This window comes from Neltuma alba, unplaced genomic scaffold (genome assembly GCF_004799145.2).
Source record: "Neltuma alba isolate B1F8T4 unplaced genomic scaffold, ASM479914v2 tig00010691_pilon, whole genome shotgun sequence".
Classification (NCBI taxonomy): domain Eukaryota; kingdom Viridiplantae; phylum Streptophyta; class Magnoliopsida; order Fabales; family Fabaceae; genus Neltuma; species Neltuma alba.
Genome location: NW_021635531.1, coordinates 49,294 through 67,027, shown reverse-complemented (window position 1 = coordinate 67,027; position 17,734 = coordinate 49,294). Strand labels below are relative to the sequence as shown.

The window sequence follows — 17,734 nt, the reverse complement described above, 5'->3', positions numbered from 1 at the left end:
TTTTGATTCTTCCCGCTAGTTTGAGACTGTGTTGGGCTTCTATATATATATATAGTCCTTATCATAGGGGTCCTTCTGAAAGAAATTCTTAATACTTTTTATAAGCTAAGACATAGTTTTAATGTGTATGATTGATGTGTGTAAATTAGTTCCTATTTCTTATAATAAGCATAGAAGGAGTATATGTGTGTGTGTGTTGCCCTGACTATTATCCCAATTAAGCATTTTGTGCCTTCATTTTGTGATTATACTTCATCATTTTAACCAAATCACAAGAATAAAGAAAATCAATTAAAATATTTCCTAGTAATAATTATGTATTCTTTAACGATTAACCCTAATATTTACTTAGATATTTTTAAAAAACAAGTATGTTTTTATATAAAGAACCAAAACAAAGTATTCAACCAAAGAGTTTTATATATATTTATTGACTTGTGTATATATATTATTAAAAAGGTTTTGAATCATTAATCTTAATGCGTATCTGTGTATTCTATATTACGTTCTTCTCATTTAAGCCAATAACCTTAATTTATTACTTTTGCGTCTATTTTCACAATAGTAAACTTTTTCTTTTCTTTTTTTCTACAGATGACGTTTATTTTTGAGAACACCCCCCTGGGGGTTCAAAGTCCAAATGGTTTGGTATGAGTTGACATATGGTAACTTAACTATTTGGTGGGATTTAACATTTGATCAGCTAGTATGTGTCCGGTCAAAAACAAAAAAAAGTTAGTATGTGGTGTATTTAATGCTCCTTCTGCAAAACAGCTATCAAAATCACGAACTTTAAAATGTTAGTCAAATTTAGTAAAAGCAATAAATGTGTAAGTTCACTTTTCGATAGAGGTCTTGTCCAAAATAAGTTGTCTAAATATTTATTTATTTTTTTCTATTTTAACTCTAGTTGACTATACCATTCTGTTTTTTATTATAAGTCATTTGTATCTCAAACCCGCAAACTAAAAAATGCATTAAATTAATCAGTTTTTTTCATATTTACATTTATTAAAAGTTGAGAGAGAGGGAGGGGATGGATTGCATAGGAAATGATATTAATTAATTTTTTATTAAATTAATAGGAGTAAAATTGGAAAAAAATCATTAATTGTACTACAAATAACTTATATTTTGAAACAAACTTTTGAGATACAAGTGACGTATAATAAAGAATAGAGTGGTATTTAGTACTCCCTCTGTCTCATTAATATTATCTAATATATTATCTTTTATCATTTTTTATTTATTGCTTTTTTCATTTACTCCCTTAATAAATAAAGACAAATTTGAGGGAAAAAAATACATTTTTGACCTGTTTATTATTTTAAACCAATTTTAATTGCTATGTCATTAAACGTGATTCGGTTATGTGAAGCTTATGTATAAGATTGGAGGAAGTATGTTTTTGATTACTCCTCTGGTTCTATTTATAAGTCAGTTTTAATTTTAATATGTTTCACATGAACTGAGAAAAACCTTAAACTTTATTAACTCTTATTTAAAATTTAATAACTTTTTAACTTTGTTTTTATTTAATATATATTATACATCATATAAATTAAGTCAATACAGTAATAGATAAAGGGTAAAATTGTATACCTATTCATAAAATTTCTCTCAATATCCTAGAAATACAACCAAAAAATGTCCCCTCTCTTATCCCTATAATTAGCACCAAAGGACTGAAAGGAGTTTTTTTTTTTTTGTAAAGAAAGTATATAAGAGATAATGAATGAAAATTTATTTTAAAGAGATAATAAATGGCATATATTTAATGGAATAAATGTAAAAAAATGAATTTCAAATTTCAGACAAAAAGGATTTATTTCCTATATTTAGAAAACATCCTTGTGAGAAAGATTGTTGTTTTATTGGGAGTAATGTTTTATTTTACTGTTGAGTGGTTGTAAAAATCCATTTTCTTGACTGGGAAAAAAAGGTTTAATTTAGACATATTTATATTTATAATTTATAATTTTCATACAATTAAGTGTATGATGTAGAAAATATATAAAAGAGAAAAATATTATAAATATAATTATGAAGCACCTTCGGAGTACTTAAAAGATTTTTTTTCGACTTAATAATCTTTTGTTTATTTTAATAAAAATACGTGAAGGAAAATATCACCTTTAATTCTTCTGTCACTGTCAGCTTTCTTTTTTAAACACAAAACAAATCACGATTAAATTTTATAATAAAGTTGATCTTAAATCTTTCAGTAGTTCTCTAATCTTATTTTACTACCAAAATTTTGACCAGGTCCAATTGCTTTATGAAAGAGCAAATAATTGTGAGGGAAATAGTAAGTGGCTGAGAAGCTATCCTTGTCTCTGTTTTATGTTTCAAATTTCAATAGTGTCATCTAATGGTAAAGGACCACAGCTTTTTGACTAAAAATATCTTAGGGGACCACTTGGAATCTTTTCTTTTCTTTTTTTTTTTGGGGTCCAAGCTAGGGTTACAAACTATTTATGTTCCAAGCCAATCAACTATGTTACGTATCATCTGATAAAACTGAAATTATTATTGTTGCAGAACATATAAGTTACTTATAAATTGATGCCTCCTTCACAACATGTCTGGAGGAAATATGTTTCCTGCCAAGAAAAAAAATGACAATCACATATTATTAAGATTTTTTTGGTAATTATTTTTTTTAGATTTGTTTATAATTCTTCCATTTGTTTATGCACTACTCGTAGTCGAAGAAACATCTTTGGCCAAAAATCCACTGTGGTGGACCCACTGGATTAGAAATTTATCCACAGACAAGATGGGATTGAGAAGCTACTCAAGTGCTCAAGCGTAAATAATTGAATTTAAGATTAGAAAATGTATTTATTTCAACGCCCTTAAGTGACAACTGACAAAATGAAGGAATAAAAAACCAAATTGGATACTAAATCAGTTGAGATAGTAATTGAAAGATAAGTTGATCAGACCTGGGTCAAGTCAAAGTCAAACAATCATATTAAAATAATATAATTTAATTAAAAATAAAAAAATATAACAACATTAATAATCACTAATAAAAAAATACAAGAAAATATAACAATAGTTTGTTTATAACAATAACAAAGTATAATAGTATTAAGAATTTTAATCTTTAAGATTCATTAATAACTACAATTAATAATCATTGATATCAAAATTATCATTAAAATTTATTTAAATCTATAATAACTGACATATTAAGAACTAAATGAGAAAAATAAGATGAATACTAACATAATTATCCAGATCGGTTCAACACCGATTCATACTAGTTTAACCGGTTTAATAAGAAAACCAAACCGAATCACTAGGTAGTTCACTGCTTTTCCGATTGAACCGGCCAGTTGGATTCAGTTTTTTTTTCTATGAACAAAATATCAAAAAATATAATTACCATTTACTCCCCCATCTCCTTTTATAAGAAACATATGATCAAATTGGATAAAATAAAAAAATTAGTTAAAAATAACAAAAATTATAAGTTTTATCAAAAATATTCTTATCTATGAAGCAAGGAGAGTACAAGAGAGAATAAAAAAGTAACACCCCATGAAAAGTTCTAGGGTGGTTGTTTTTTTTTGTTTTTAACATGAACAATTTAAAACATTTTCTCCCACACACCTCCATTCTTATTTGACAACATGGAACATAGAACTAAGAAATTTCTCTATAAGAAAAGATATAGGGTGTCAATAAAGTAATTATTTAGAATAACTTATAAGTACTTTTTTAATCATAATTTATAAAATATGAGATAAGTATATTAAAAAAAAAATTTAACTTACATAAAATGTGCTTATAAACACTTCTCAATGTGGTTCCAAACCTAAGCCTTGACCTTTGTTGGTTGTCTTGGTCATGTTGTTGATAATGGGGAGGGACCACAGCTTTTTAAAAACACAACCGAAATGTCCTCTGTGGACCAATACACTGAAGACTCGTCCACCGTAGCTGCAAATTAGACGTCACTTCATACGTAGCATGAAAATAGCAAGGGAAAATTATGATGGAATACCACCAAAAAAAACAATCTAAGTCGCATAGCCACTGAATGACAGCAAGTGTCTGGGAAAAACAATTATATTACCCACTTGTTATTAGGACTTTTTATTAATTATTTTTTAAGTTTTTTATAATATTTAGTTATTTAAAATTTTGAGTTAATCCAATCTTTTCATATATGATTCAGTTTGAAATTATCTTAATATTAAATATATTTTTATATGTAGTCATAATTAAATGCATCATCCTTTTCTCAGACTTTTTCTCTCTTTTTCCTCATTATTTCTTTCCCTCGTTTATCTTTTGTAGTATATTTGAAAAAAGGTACATTATTGATTCCTTACATACTTATTACTTTTAAAGGAACCGAAAAAAAGTGTATTTTTTCTTGAGATCTCATAGTAATCTCTCCAAATAAAATAATAATGACTGGAGCAAACTACAACAGTAATCACAATGAGATAATTGTTGTATATTTATTTTCAATAAAATAAAATAAATCATCGTATTCAAACAATAATACAATAAATTTTTTTTACAAAAGAAATCATGATGATCCATTCCATATCTACTGAAACAAAATAAAAATATAATTTTATTTAATGAGGTACAAGGAGTATACTTTATCATCAACGGGAGACTTTAATCTCTCTCAGATGTTGAGATAAATGATAAATCCCTTCAATTATTTTTTTACCAGCGATAATTCTCTTTCAATTAATTAGATTGCTAGCTAGCTGGGATTGAGATATTTTTTTTGCCAAAGTTGATAGCTCTGCCTGCAGTGTATGGCGGCCACCATCATGTGTGCATAGTCTTGTTTTCTCTTTGATTGTTCTGTCTTTGTGATATTTTAATATTTCTATTCATAATTACATGATGAATCAAAGTTCAAATCCTTATTAAACGAAGTATGCACATCTAATAAAACAATACTTATGTTTAGCAAAAAAAACATCGATTCATCATTATATTTTATCTTTAAAACTTATAATTTTGATCCATTTATGGCACCAGGCGCGTTAAATTAAAGTTATCATGTTAAATATTCTAATTATTTAATATCAATTAAAATTTACGTTAAAAATTTTAAAATGATTAATCTACTCTAGTGTGTGAAAAATTTTCAACAAAACCATAAAAATCCATGCAAAGATCGATCAATTTGGTCTTGAAACTACAAAAGTACACACACACACACGAGTTGTAACATACATTTAAATCTGACAATCTTTTCACCTATATATCCCTTTTGTTCATCCAATTATATGTGAATGATACTTTTTAATTTCTACCTACATCAGTGATGGGTTGGCATACTAAGTAAACTGAAGCAAAATGAATTAGATTTATGAATTAGATTTACGAGAGATGAATGTAAGCTCTATTAGAGTACTACAACAATTACTTTTGGATGATACGATTGACTATAAACTCTAGGATTAATGAGAGGTGAAGACCCTAATTGACTTTTCTGGTTTTGGTGAGATTTTCTTATCCCGCATCCTTAACACAGCAATCAAGGGCCATTTATACAGAGCCTTACTTAACTAACTAAAATAGGTTTAATAACACCATCAAAAAGTATATTCACACTTTACAAAATAAAAATCTTTTTAGATATTTATCTTGTACAATATTCAAGGTAAGTTAAACCAAATTTAAGTTTAGCTTCCCTGTGCATGCATGTTGTTCTGAGATTATAAAATTATTAAAATTAGCGTGCGAGCTCAATGTTTTTTAATTTTATGAAGTCTAAAAGAAAATTATAAGCTCCACTACTCAACACAATAATTTGTCAGAACTGTGCACGCGTTGAATTCATGGTTTCAACAGATTGATGTTGTCCAGACGACGACGATGATGAAAGGAAGGTCGATAACAAATCACTTGCCTTCTTCTTCTTCTCCTGAACACATACACTAACCCTAAGGGTATGTTTGGCTCAATGAGAGGAAGGGGAGGGGAGGGATTTTAATGGAAGGAAGGGGAGGAGAGGAGAGCGGAAGGATTTTAATATTATCTTATTTGGATTTATAAAAAAAGAGGGGAGGGGAGGGAAAAATATTTTAATATGGACAATTTTGTTCTTATTTTATTTAAGATATGGGCATAATAGTCACAACATGATAAAATATGGGCATAATGATCACAACATGACAAAATATGGGCATAATGGTCACAACATGGCAAAATATTGTCCTTCCCCTCCAAATCCTCCCAATGTTGGAGGGGAGGGGAGGGAAAAATTTTTAAAATTTTCCCTCCCCTCCTAAAATTTGTGTGTTGCCAAACAAGGAAAAATAATTAAAATCCCTCCCCTTCCCTCCCCTCCCTCCCAAATCTCTCATACCAAACACACCCTAAATGGATGCATCTCATTATATCATTTCTTGAACCAGCTTCCTACATAAATATATACTCTTCAGGTCCTTAACATGAGACCCAGTTCTTAAATTGGTTTTGGTCCTAAATATAAGACTCATTTATCATATTTATCAATTTTCTCTAAATTACCCCTATGGATACTCCTTCAATCATAATCAAGTAGAAAAAGGAGAGGGAGCATTAAGAAAGATGATTATGGTGTTTTAGGAAAAATATGTCACTTTTCTTATAATTAACTAACTTAACTAACTTCTTTAATCTAATCAAATTAGTTAAATGGGTCTTATATTAAAAACCGGAGGAGTATATATATAATATACAAGGGTTATCATGAGGAGGAGGAGGAAGTTAATGGTGAGGAGTGTGATCGAAGTCAATAAAGGAAGGGGTAAGTTGATAATTTTACAGAACCACTGGGCCTATATATATATATATATATATATATATATATATATCATCATCATCATCATCCATGGTTGGAGAGGAAGAAAAGAAAGTAAAATAGATCAATGGGGAAAGTGAGCGTCGTATTGTGGGCGGTGTTCGTGGTGAGCTCAGTGGGAATAGCATGGGGACAAAGCGCCACCAATGTGAGAGCCACCTATCACATGTACCAACCAGAGCTTCAGAACTGGGATTTGATGGCCGTCAGTGCATTTCACTCCACCTGGGACGCCTCCAAGTCCCTACCCTGGCACCGCAAATACGGCTAGACCGCCTTCTATGGCCCCGTCAGCCCCCACGGTCGGGCCTCCTACTGCTGTCGCCTCCAAGTCAACAACACCCCCACTCGCGCGCAGCAAACTGTGAGGATTGTGGATCAGTGCAGCAACGTCGGTTTGGACTTGGACGTCGGAGTCTTCCGGAGGTTAGATACCGACGGCAACGACAACACTCAGGGCCATCTCTTCGTCAACTACGATTTCGTCGACTGCAAAAGAAAAAATTGACATGAACTTGATTGTTTGAGGTTTGATTGAGGTTTCCAAACGGTGGTTGGGAATTTTTTTTAACAGGTGGATTAATAACCATAATACTTATAAATTATTTCAAAGGTACACATTAGGAAAAACTTTTAATGGTACAGCCAATGGTTAATATGGGGTAAAAGTTGTAATTAATAGAATTTATGAGAATGGTTATTTGAGGACTGTAAATTCAAAATTAAGGAGATTGAAGGATGTATAGAGGCTGAATTGCTTAGCTTTCCTAGTTGGGTTTTGATATTGATTAGATGAATATATTTGTTGTAACGTGTGTCTTAGTCAAGAATTAATTAAAAATTAAACTTACTTGATTGGGACTCAAGTAAGCAAACTTGTATCTAAATGGTTAGAATGGGTGGTAACCAGTTAATAAGTAAAATAACTATTTGGGTTGAGATAAAGGGTGAAACCCTCCACAGTGAATGTATTGAATAAGAAAAAGTGTCCAGGATGACCAACTATTACGTTAGAGCAGAATTTAATGAAATTTGGAATTTAAAGAAGGTTAGTTAAATTATAAATTATGTTGGATCAAGCATTAACCTACCCTTACTGACATAATAGGTTTTGATATCTGCAAAAGTCCACCGAGAAAGATAAAAAGAAAGGAAGAAAGTAAGGTTTAATTTTGAAACGGAAGGCTCAGGTAGTAGTTTTTCCTATCTTACATTTATGTATGATTGTTGCATGTTTGTTTGTGCCATATTGCTATTCCAAAGCATGAGAACATGTAATCCTTAATTCCTTGCATGAGTTATTAGCCGTGATCATGTGCAACTAAAAGATATGGGGCCTTATGAGCCATTATTTGCGCGGCCTTACGAGCCATTGTATGTCCAGCCTTATGTGCCATTGATTGCGTATTCAGCTAATCAATCTGACTATTTGTCATTACACTTAAATGCTTTTTATGCATAACTTGCAAGGTTTTGTTCCGTATGGCTTGTTTTGCATGTTTCATATAACCTGCATATATGTTTGATAGAAATTACTACTACAGGGATTCTCTAGAATCTCACCTTCCCTTCCATGATGTGCAGCAAGGGCAAGCAGCTCCAAGGGTAAGGAGGTAAGAGCTGAAGGTGGGCATCTATGAAGAGCAGGAATGCCTGCTACTTTTGTACTTGTGAAATAATTATTTTGGTAGATAATTAACTAACTTATTAAATATTTAAGGGCAAGTAACCTCTACTTTCCTCTGTATATACTATTTTGTATCCTCTATAAGGAGGTATGCACTATCAGCGCACAGGTAAGGGCCATTGACTGAGATGACCAATATATCTACCTAAATATGTAGCATTATTATATATCTGTCTACCTACTTTATCAGTAATAGAGACAAGGTTCAACTGTGTGAATCACTCGTCAGTATTTAGTTAGTATTTGATATAAAAAAATTTCTTGTCTTTTCCCAGAACAGAAATCTGGCATTTAGTGATTCACAAATACATTGATGTTGAAATGACCCTATTAGTATATATATAGTTAGGTGTTGCAAGTATTGTTTTTATTCTAAGGTAATAATTAAAGCAGAACACACATATCACATTTGAAGTAAAACCAAGGAACAAAAAACCGGACCGAGGACTAAACTGGCCAAGGTAGTGGGTCAAGGGTCATAGGTCGGACCAATCATATTAAAATAATACAATTTAATTCATAACATTAAAATAAAACAATCATCATTCTAATTTCCAACACTTCTACTTATCAGCTACATAGTAGCAGCAGAGTTTCAATGGAGTAGCAGAAAATAATCGATCATATTCATTATTCTAACACTTCTAACATTGTTTATTTGTTTTATTTTTAAAGAAAAAATCTGGTGAAAGGCAGAACAAACCTCTCGGCCAACGGAGAAACTCGAAAGGCAAAGGCAAGGTGAGCAAACCTCTCGATGAAAGGCAGAACTCTCAAGAAGCTAAACTTAGCTAGAGATTTTCATCTCCCCTCACTTCCTATTTCCCAAACCTCTCGACCAATGGAGAAAGGCAGAAATCAAAGGCTCAAAGCAGAGATATCTATTTTCAGGCAAGGCGAGTAGAACGGCCAATGGATCTGGGGCAAGGCGAGCTAGAGATATTTATTTTCAGGCAAAAATCTCTACTTAGCTGGAGATTGAAGGATGCTGGATGCCTTTTAGTTTCAGGCAAGGCCAGCAGCAAGGGATCTGGGGCAGGGAGCACAGTCGAAATGAAGGAGGGAATAGGAATCTTGGTTAACCACTGTGGCTCCGTCTCCAACACAAGTCGACCATTGCGCCGTTGTCTCCACTTTCCACGACAACTCGATGGCACTGCAAGGGATTTGGGGCAGGGAGAAGTGGAGAACAGTTGAAGACTCGAAGATGGGAATGGGGGAGGGAATGTGTAATCTAGCCAGGAGGAGGGAGGGACCGAGGGAAAATTATCAAACGACAGAGTTCAAAATTTTTTTTTAAATATAAGACAACATCGTTTTAGGCATTGGCTGGGGCAAAAATTAAACTGGTCAACCCCCCAAACCGGACAGTTGACCGGCCTAATACTGGTCTAACTGGTTATTTACCGGTTCTTTAAGTGGTCGGTTTTCTTCATGAACTAGATCGGACCATGGACCGGTTCACCGGTTTTCTAGTTGAACCGGCCGGTCCAGTCCCCTTTTTTTTCATTGAGTAAAACTATAACTTTAACAGATATAGTAAACGTTGGTTTAAATATTACAACAGTACTCTTATCTTTGGCCAACAAAGAAACTCCTATCAATTTCTTTTTAAATATCAATTGCCTGCCATAAGAGTTATAGATTATGCGAGCTAATTTCAGCCAACAATATCATGTGAAACAAGGATTGGAACCCCTTAATTTAGTGCTCTCATTTAAGTCTCAATTAAAGGATATTAACTATTAGATTGCCCTCTAACAATGTTGAGATTTTTTTAAAAAATAAATTTGTAATTCCTTTCAAAGCTATCAAACTCGCGAGTTTAAACACACTTGTGATAGACATGTAAACTTGAATTATAAATTTGAATCTTGAATTTGTAAGAGTTTACTTTTGTAACATCCCGAATTTTCTGACTCAGGATGAGCAAAAAAAAGAAAGAAGAGAAAGTTCATTAAAATTATTTAATAGCTCAATCACAATTGGGGAAAATTATGGAATATTGATTTTTCAAGATTTATAAATATTTTGGAAAAGTTCATTCCCCAAAAAGTGGCTTAAATGATTTTAAAGCTATTTTCATAGCAAAATGGGTTATTGCCTTAGAAAATACTTAGAGGTTTCTAATTAACTAGAAAATTTTAGGGAAATTATCTTATGAGGTAAAGAAGTTATTTGAGGCATAAAATCTTTAAAATGGATTAAGGATTAATTTCTGAAGTTAAGAGCTATTTTCTTGGAAAATTTCAGAAAAATAGTCAGGAATGGACTTTTGACCTGAAATTCTTAGGAAAATTATTTTATGGGTCAAAGAAGCTAATGGATAAGAAAAATCCATTTTGATATTTTGGTTTAATTTCTGGATATATCTTATATTTCAGAAAAATAGGAGAAGGAATAGGATTGGAGGAATAATTATTTAGAAGGGTAAAATGGTCCAGAATGCTGTAAACACGTGCTGCCTTCTCCTCAAGACGTCTGAATCATTTTTCCATTCAACAGCTGGTCCTCCACGCGTTTAGATTCAGCTCATACGGTGGCAAAAAGAAAAGAGAGAAGGAGAACGAAAGAAAGACAGAGACGGAGAGCGAGAGAGGGAGAGCACGGGAGAAACAGAGTCGGTGGAGCTGGAGGAGTGACCGGAGGTGGTATCCAGTGCATACAAACCGATCAAACAATCCAGGTGAGCTCCACGGGTCCATTGCTGTCTTCATTTTCTGGTTTGGGTTCATGTTTCCGGTGAAGTTGAGGAGAGAAAGAGATGAGCTTAGAGAGAGAAAGTCAGGGAAACGGATGATATATGTAAGGAGGATTGTAGATTGAATCTTGTGTGGTTGAAAGGTGGTGTTGCATGTTGATAAATTTGGTTGCATGTGGATTTCTTCCTCTGTTTTTCAAGACCGAAACAGAGGCTAAAGGTTTGGGGGGGGTGGCGTTTTGTTTGGGTAATGTTGCTGGTTTAACGTGAAGCTTTGCTGTTGAATGAATGAAAAATTTCTCTGTATATGATTACCGAAACAGGGTCTGTGATTTCTTGGTTTAATGGTCTCGGCTTCTGAGGCATTAAAAGGAAAACAAAATACTGATATATATATATATGAGACTACACGTGACATCATTAGTTTAGTGCTGCAGTGATGATTTTGAAACTCCCAAGCTCTATTTTAATTCAACAGCATTAGGTTCTCTGTTTCAGGTGTTATAAGCTTCGGTCACTAGAAAGTAAAAGAGAACGAAATATTTAAACGAAGTACTACTGTAGGTATATGTTGATACGTATGTACATGTGTGTGTGTGTGTGTATATAGGATGTGTGTGTGCTTTGTTGCTGTCGTGGGACTGAAAATTTTAGAAACTAGAGTAGTGCAGATATATATATATATATATATATATATTTATACACACGGTTATTGCTGCTGTTAGAACTTGGGAGATACATTCATATATATGTCGTCGTTGCTGGAAGATTTGGGATTGCATTTTCTGAGGTTCATATTGAGGAAGCTGGAAATGGTTTGAAAATGAGTATTCCATGTTTTCAAGAGCTGTACACTAATTTCAGATGGTTAAATAATGGGTAGGAATTATTCTTGAACCTGGAAGCTTGAGGGATAAGAGTATATGCAGGGCAATGTGTTATGGAGAGAGAGCATTCTTTAATATTCTAGAGGTTGAGCAATGATTTTGGATTACTGAATTAAATTTGAATGCCTTAAGTCAATGATGGAGTTAATAAGTAATTATAAAGTCTAAATTAAATTAGTTAAATGTGAGAATTATAAAGGTAGCTAAGAACATGGGGAATTGGACTTGAATTAGAACATGTAGTTATAGTAAATCTGGAAAATTTTCAGACATAAAATAAAGGGGTACAAAGGTTTGAAGTGATAGGATAATGATTTAAAGAATGTTTAAATGTGGTCTTAATAGATGAATGGCCATTGGGTTATATAATTATAATTTGGAAATTTTAATAGTTTATTCGTGGCCGTTCGAAGTGAGAATTTTGGGGGTTATATAAGCGAATATATATAAACTTGATTGTTGTCTGTTTTGACCGTGGAAGTTGGGGATGGAAAATATTGAATATGGAATTGTTTTCCAGGAGGAGGTTAGGCTGCGAGGTTTATGGAATGGGTGATTAAAACATAATTGATATATTATATATGTTTGCTACATGTGTGTATTGATTGGAGATATATAGAAGTCTAGAAGTTTTAGATTGGGAAGTATTTGAGCATTATTGAAAGCTAATGATAGTTAGGAATTTAGGTGTTAATAAAGTCATTGAGAATGTTACTAAGTAAAGAAACTGTATGGATTGAGATAAGGAAGGAAACCCTCCATAGTTTGAATAAGAAAAATTGTCCAGGATAATCAACTGCTACGTAAGGGTAGAGATTAAAGAAGATTTGGGATTTAAAGAGTTATTTAATTTATGAGATACAGTTGGATGAAGTATTGATCTACCTTACTAATATGATAGGTTTTTATATCTGCTCAAGCCCACCAAGAAATAGAAAGAAAGGAGAATGGTAAGGTTTGATTTGGAGGGATGCGGACCAGGTAGTAGTTCTTTCCTACCTTACACTTGTGTATGATTGCTGCATGTCTGTTTGTGCCATATTGCTGTTTAAAGCATGAGAACATGTAATCCTTAATTCCTTGCATGGATTATTTAGCCGTGATCACGTGTAGCTGATAGACATGGGGCAGTGATTGCCAATTATTTGCGCATTATTTATTCAGCTTGTCTATCTGTCATTGCGCATAAATGCTTAATTGCATTAGCTTGCAAGGTTATGTTCCACTTTGGCTTGTTTTGCATGCTTTATGTGATCTTCATATGTGTTTGATGGAAATTACTACTACGGGGATTCTTCGGAATCTCACCCTCCAATTTATGATGAACAGTGAAGGCTAGTAGCTAGAAGGACAAGGAGGTTATTTAAGAAGAAGGTGGGCTGGTTGAAGAACAGAGATACCTGTTATAATTCTGTAAATGGTATAGCAAAATATATGGGCAAGTAACTTTACTTGCTTTATGTAAATATTATTTTATATCCTTCATAAGCGAAAGAGCACTGCCGGGTGCAGGTATGTGCAGTCAACCAAAATGGTTGCTATATTTTTAATATAATATTATAAGATTGCACGGTATGAAATCATTCTGGGTGATAATAGATTAAGTTGAAAGTAGGATTGATTGTGGATCACTCTTCTATTATTCTAAAGGTTTGAAATATTTGATCAACGGTTTCCAATGTTAAAGGATGAGGGGAAAAAAAAATTTTCCTGTCTTTTCCTAGGACGGAAACCTGGCGTTAGTGATTCATAGACGTTAAAATAATCCTATTAATATATATAAAAGTAAGGTGTTGCAACTTTTATAATAAATGATTAAAATATAAAAATAACAATAATTTTATTTAAATATATTTTAAATCCAAATAATTGAAATTAAATTTATTAATGTTCATAATATGCCATATTTGACAAAAAGAATTTTGCAAAATTCATATATAAAGTCATTAAACATAACCAAATTAAAAATTTTAGTATGAGTTCAAGAGTAAGTTAACATGATTTTACAAGCTGAAAACATAAAAACAGTGAACTCGGTGACTAAACCTATCATTAAATGTTAAGCTCGGAGAGTCAACTCGCGAGTTTAACAGCAATGATCCCTCCTCAACACTGTTAGATCATGATATGACCGTTAATATCTATCAATTAATTGTTTCACTTGCGAAAGCCTCAATTCGGGGATCCAAATTCGTGAAATCGAATAACATTTATACGGTTTAAAAAGATTCCTCCACATTTATACGTGGGGTTAACTCAAGTGGTCAGAGTGAGATGAGGTGTAGATATAAATATACAATGGTCAAAAGTTCAAACCTCTGAATATTTTTTTAAAAAAATTATCCAATACATCTTAAAGTAGCACCAAATATGTTTATAAATAGCGAATAAATATTAACCTCATTGATAAAAGTATGATTAATATAGCTAAGAAGAGTATATCTGGCACACAAAAAAAGTTCAGAAGAGTACAAGTTTAAATTTCATTGCGAATATCAGAATGTCATTGATAGCTAGGTATCCTGCAATTACTTCTCCAAACATCCTTTGAGTTTTGGATTTGCGTTTATACAAGGTACCCAAATTTTCATCCTGTTAGAAAAAAGAAAAAGACAATATCCTTTCAATATGGAGGGGTTAACTTTCTGGTCCAGTCTTGCGTGTTCTAAGTCCCACATCTTCGCATACTTTTAGGATTCCTATTATTAGAATAAAACAATCCCAAATTCAGCTATTTGACAATTGTTCACCCTCAAACTCCAGAAACACATCCGTATCCATTGACCTGACTTCCTAAACCATTATTCTTCTCATCATCCATGGATCAAAACTGATTCTCCTTTTCGTCCTTCTGTCTCCAATTAATTTTTCCCAGAAAAAGGTCTGGATGATATTCAGTTTGTGACAGCAAATATTATCATCATCATAATGATCCCAATCAATCACCCTAAGCCACGTGGCCGTTGTCTTCACAACAGCTTCTGATAACAAAATTACATCCCCATGGATCTATAACATTCACATTATTAATCTCACCCCAACAACAACGTTGTTGCTGCTATGTTCCTGCCAAGGAATCTGAAACCTTCCTTTCATCTAAAGGACAAGAGATTTATCTTCATCCATGTCTTGTAGTTCCAATCTTGTTTTTGTTTGTGTGTTTCTAGCGTTTGTTGGTACGAGTATTGGTGGGGATGGGAATTTCATAGAATATTTTGGCACTCTTTTCGGAGAGAACAGAGCCAGAATCGAAGATGAAGGCCAAAGCTTATTCCTAACGTTGGATCAATATTCAGGGTCTGGTGTCGTTTCCAAGAGTGAGTTTTTGTTCGGAAGATTTGATATGCAAATCAAACTCGTCCCAGGAAACTCAGCAGGAGCCGTCACTGCTTTTTGTGTACGTATAATTATAATGATAAGATGTTTTACTTCGTACCATGAAGGTGTTTATATATGTATGTGCCTACATTTTTTATGGATTGGGATTGGTTTTGGAGGTTAATTAATTTTGGTGTGATTAATGTTGTGTGCATGTGTAATGTACGAAGTTAAGCTCGGAGGGGCCACAACACGACGAGACAGACAGAGTTCCTAGGAAACTTGTCGGGAGATCCTTATCTGATGTCCACTAATATTTTTGCATATGGCGAAGGTGGTCGAGAAAAATAATGCAATCCTACCTTTGGTTTGATCCCACTGAGGACTTCCACACTTACTCTATTGATTGGAACTCCCAACGTATCATGTAAGTTACATTATTACTGCTCCCATATCCATCACAATATGTTCAGACATTGCATAGAGTTTTATGTCATACGTAAAAAACACTCTTAATCTTTGAAATGTTACAATAAACTTTTCTGAACATTGGCATTATATTTATTCAAATAACTTCATATTGTTTAATTATTTGCAAATGAGTTGAAATTTAAGGGGTATTGCGTATAACTCAAAGTTTGCGTGGATTGTATATGCATACAAAAATAAAGTTTAAGAAGTGTAAAATTGATTAGTTTGAGATTAATCATCAAGTTGTAAAGGATAAAGAAGTTATTTGTACATGGTTTTAAATTTAGGGAAGTTTTATGTTTTAGCCATATTATTAATGACCTGTTAATAATAGAAGTCAATTCTCTAATCATTTTGTATTAAAAACCACCCAATTAATGAAAGCCTTGCTCTTTACATGTGTAGTTATTAAGATTGTTTGCAAAAAATTAGAAATTTGAGAAACCATAAAGATTGAGGTTTTATATTTAGAACCAAAACAAACACTATGATCATTCTTATATTTAAAACCGGAGAAAGTATACCAATCATTCTTTCTTCCTTCCATTCTAAGCATCGAATTCGGGTGTGTCTGGATTTTCATGTGCAAGTGTATAATTTTTGAATTGAATTTGAATGCAGAATACTAGTGGATAATACTCCCATAAGAGTGATGCGAAACAGACATGAGATTGGAGTGCATTTCCCTACAAGGCAACCCATGAGGGTTTTCGCAACTCTTTGGAATGGAGACTCGTGGGCTACTAGGTGGGGGCAGGTGAAGATCGACATGTCCAATGCTCCGTTCATTGCGTCGTTCCAGAACTTCACCGCCCGGGCCTGCACGGTGAGCCCGGAGCCGTCATGCCGGGGATTCAATGTAGCCAAACAGACCAAAGACATAGATCCAGAGAACAAGATGAAGATGCAACAAGTGCAGCAAAAATGGGTGGTTTATGATTATTGCCATGACTTTAGACGTTATGCTCATGGGCTTCCCTGGGAATGCCGCAAAGCCAATCTAATACCTCAATAAACACATACCTTATTGCAAACTATTCATCCGATCTTAAATATAAAACCCACCTTATATTATAATGTACATTAAAAATTGGATTTTATATTTAGGACCAGAGGAGTATTTGTTAATTGTTACTCAAGAAGTGTATATTTAGTTGTTTAATTTTACATAAAAATTTCTTATTTTAATTCTTTTATTTTATACGTATTTTTAGTTATTTTAATCTTAATAATGTTAATAAAAAACGGACATCAAAATTTAAAATATATATTGAGAAAAAAAATCTCAAATACAGACATGTTAAATTTAATTTTTAAAATAATAATGAATGTACCAAAAGATTATTATTTAAAATTAACTGTGCTAAAGTTAAATGACTATAAAAGTATGCTTTTTTTTTTTTAAATTAAAGAATCAAATTAAAATTTTATATAAAATTAGAGAACCAAAAGTTCACTTTGCCGTATTTTACATACATTTTTTAAATACTGAGATCCATATATGTGTGTGTGTGTGTGTATTGTGATCAATTTTTTAAAACTGTTTCTTACCAAATTATTCCTGAGATCGCAGCCTTGCATGAAAGAAAAAGATGAGCATTGGTTCAGGAATTTTTTTAATTATAAAAGATCAATGAAAGTCTTCTTAGAGTCCTTCTAACCACAATAAAATTTTTAAAACAGAATTTTTCACCATTTTTTTTAATTAATTGTCACTGCCATATTTTGTGCAGAAAAATCTTGCTTTAAGTAGCGTGCTCAAGATTTCCACCCGCATTTTGAAACCACTTTACAACTAATTTATCTCCTGCACATTTTCTTCTCTAACACAAAGCTTT

At 32.6% G+C, this 17,734-nt stretch overlaps 2 pseudogenes; both read left to right on the top strand.

The window, feature by feature from the left end:
• The first annotated feature begins 6,899 nt into the window (after positions 1-6,899).
• Positions 6,900-7,340, top strand: LOC114758383 (pathogenesis-related protein PR-4-like; annotated as a pseudogene).
• A 2,091-nt stretch (positions 7,341-9,431) lies between these two features.
• LOC114758382 (xyloglucan endotransglucosylase/hydrolase 2-like) lies at positions 9,432-16,911 on the top strand (annotated as a pseudogene).
• Positions 16,912-17,734: the final 823 nt, after the last annotated feature.